Consider the following 3,755-nt stretch of genomic DNA (forward strand, 5'->3'; position numbering starts at 1 on the left):
AGCCTAATGGAGAATGGATACTGTTCAGGACCTCTGTGGTCCAACTTCATCCCATAGTTCCTAACCCTTGCACCCTACTGGCTCAAATCCCCGCTGACGCCAGTTGGTTCACAGTCTTAGACTTAAAGGATGGCGTCTTGTGTATTACAATGCACCTACATTCTCAGTTCCTGTTCGCATTTGAAGATCCTACTAACCCAGCCTCTCAGTTAACATGGACAGTCTTGCCCCAGGGACTCCAAGACAGTCCTCATCCATTTGGGCAAGCCCTATCTCAAGATCTCACAGACTTCTCCTCGGAGAACTGTGTCCTGACAATATGCGGGTGATCTCCTGTTTGTGGCCCCTGTGAGCGAGCATTCAGATTGGTCCTCAAAACCTTCTCAGCTTTCTGGGTGTCAGAGGGGTAGAAGGCCTCTCAGCCCAAGGCACAGCTATGTAAGACCTCTATCAAGCACCTGGGCTCGATCCATCCTGAAGGAATGAGAAAGCTAGAAGAAGGTAGAATCCAGCCTATTGCTTCCTACCCTTTCCCTAGGACTCAAAGACAGTTGAGGGGCATCTGGGTGGCTCAGTGGGTTAAGCCTCTGCCTTCAGCTCAGGTCATGATCCCAGGGTCCTGGGATCGAGCCCTGCAACGGGCTCTCTGCTCAGTGGGGAGCCTGCTTCACCCCCACCCCCCATCTGCCCTTCTGCTTATGTGTGATATCTATCAAATAAATAAATTAAAAATATTAAAGAAAATAAAGACAATTGAGAGGTTTTCTGGGCAAAATAGGGTATTGCTGCTTCTGGATACCAGGATATGGGGACAGAGCACACCCCTAATTGGTCGATCGGAGAACTCAAACACTGATACTCATCTACTAACATGGGGCTTGGACTCAGAAAAAGCTTTTAAGGATCCCAAGAAGGCATTACTCAATGCTACTGCGTTAAGCCTCCCTCCTGAGAAGGATTACAGCCTGTATGTGACAGAAAGAAAAGGAATGGCCTCGGGTGTCCCCACCCAGGCCAGAGTGCCAGCACAATAGCCAGTGGGATATCCAAGCAAAAACCTTAACTTGGTGGCCCATGGCTGGTCAATGTGTCTGAGAGTGGTGGCAGTCATGGCTGTCTCGATCCCGGAGGCTACAAAACTAACTCTGGAACAAGATCTTACTGTATACACACTGCTCATAATATTCAAAGGGTCCTATGAACTAATGACAGGCACTGGCTCACAGACAGTCATCTTCTGCCAAACCAAGTACTATCCCTGCAATGTCCGGTCATGCAGATAGAAACTCCCGTCACTTTAACTCCTGCCCCTTCTTCCCCTAGAAGAATGCTGCTTCTGTGTCAACAACACAGGCCAGATGGTCTGTCATTTGGATTGCTCAGATAACCTGCTAGCCCAAATGAAGGCCCTCTCCTCTGATGGAAGTCCCTTGGGACACAGCAGTTAACTCTGGGTGTAGCTGTTGATGGCCCTGCTATTAGTCATTTTCCTCCTCTGTCTTTTCAGTTCCTATATTCTATTTATTTGGCAGAGAGAGCACAAATAGGAGTCGGGGTGGGGGGCGCAGGCTCCCCGCCGATCAGAGAGCCCCATGCGGGGCTCGATCCCAGGACCCTGAGATCATGACCCGAGCCGAAGACAGAGTTTTAACCCACTGAACTACCCTAGCTCCCCTCTAAGTGTCTTTCTCTGATTTATCTGGTCTGGTCAGGCTACAGATGGGCCTGTCTGTGCAGCCACAGATGGAGAGAGCCCCTATAGACTTCTACCTGGGACCCTCAAGACAGACCTCTGGGGATGAAACCCTGCAACCTTTCCTTCTTCAACAGCGTCTCCTGCCAGCGGGAAGCGGTTAGCTCCTTTGTCGCCCTCTCTCCCTAATGGCAATTAGGATCACTGCTTTATATTTGTATTTGTAGTAGCCACTCCAAATAGAAATGCTCCATATAAAAGGATTAATTAGGCCTCTGGTATCTTCATTTTTAAGTTTTGCAAATTGAAGATAAAAAGTGAAGCAGTTAAAAATTATTTTGTCCTATAGAATTTCCAGAAAGGGTAATATCCAAAACCAGTTGTACACTTACACTTTTTACCGTCATTCTGTGTTGTTAAACCTCATTTGAGAAGCACTTCTGTAACCTAGTAAAATTAAAATGTAGACCACAGGGACTCCTGAGTGGCTCAGTTGGTTAAGCATCTGCCTTCAGCTCAGGTCATGACCCCAGGGTTCTGGGACCGGGTCCCATGTCCAGCTCCTTGCTCAGCAGGCAACCTGCTTCTCCCTTTGCCTACAGCTCCCTCTGCTTGTGCTCTAACAAATAAATAAGAACTTAAATAAATAAATTAATTAAATGTAGTCAATAACAAAGCATTAATGTGTATAGATCTTCATATATAAAGATTATTTTATTACAAACAAATCTGTGTGTTAGGTAATATTGTCACAATATGTCAGAAGAAAATGTTAAAAACAACAGCAGAACAAATTGTGTCATAGGTAAATGTCGAAGCTGAGACTTTGTACCTGGTCAATTTAGCCTGTGCTCCTAACCACTACATGGGTTCACTATTCATTTCCTTAGACTCAAAGCTCAGAAAATAAACTACGGAAAGAGTTACTTGTCTACAGAGATTAATTTATAATAGTGAAAAACTAGAAGCCAAATAAAGATCATATAGTGGAGAAAAATAAATAAATTATAAACAATATATAGCCATCTGAAAGTATATATACGTATGTGTATATATGTGTATGTAAATATAAAATAAGTAAAAAAATGAAAAAGGCTTGTGGTATAATAACTTCTTAAAATGTGATATAAATCTATATTAATTCTATATAAATCTATATTAATTTTTAAAATCCTTTTAAATAAAATCTTTTTTTAAAAAGAGAGATTTTATTTATTTATTTATTTAACACAGAGAAAGAGAGAGAGAGAGAGAGAGCACGCACACATAGGAGGAGCAGCAGAGGGACAGAGAGAAGCAGACTGCCTGCTCAGCAGGGAGCCTGATGTGGGGCTGATCCCAGGACCCTGGGATCACGACCTGAGATGAAGGCAGACGCTTAACGACTGAGCCACCCAGGTGCCCAATAAATAAATAAAATCTTAAAAAATAAATGAAGAATCACCAAAAAATAAGGGTGTGCACCACCTCAATGGTTTAGAGAATTCTGCATTGCAAGCTTCTTCCTGCAAATGTCTGTGCCTTGAGGCCCTGCTCACAATTCCCTCATTAACTGGATTTAAAATAACCACAGGGAGTGAAGACCTTATGGCTTGAAATGTTTAAAGTTAGTTTTAAAATCTGTATTACATCAAAAATAAAATCAAATAAAATCAAATCTGTATTACATCAAGAGTTAAGCTTTTGCTTGCTTATAATCTCTAAATTCTACTTTATAGTTATAGATTCTTTCTAGTTCAAGCAAGGACCTGGCAGATAACTCAGATGGATCGTAATTTAATAGAGCAGATGCCTGAAGGACAGAAATTTATCATGGGTAGATGTGCATTTAAAGCCACTAACACTCTTTTCATGTTAATTTAATCACTTATTCACCTAAGAGTCACTTAACCCAAAAGTTTCCATTCAATCTCAGAAGCCAGGTAACCAAGGTTTAGCTGAGTAATATGGGGTACCACGGGAGGGGATCCAACCCATCTAGAAAGGGCAGAACATTGAGGGAGAGAGGAGAACCTTATCTCACCTTCCTAAAATCTATCCTGTCTTTGTTATCACCATATCC

The sequence above is a fragment of the Mustela putorius genome, unplaced genomic scaffold, assembly GCF_011764305.1.
Source record: "Mustela putorius furo isolate JIRA1106 unplaced genomic scaffold, ASM1176430v1.1 tig00003987_pilon_pilon_pilon, whole genome shotgun sequence".
In the NCBI taxonomy this organism is placed as follows: Eukaryota; Metazoa; Chordata; class Mammalia; order Carnivora; family Mustelidae; genus Mustela; species Mustela putorius.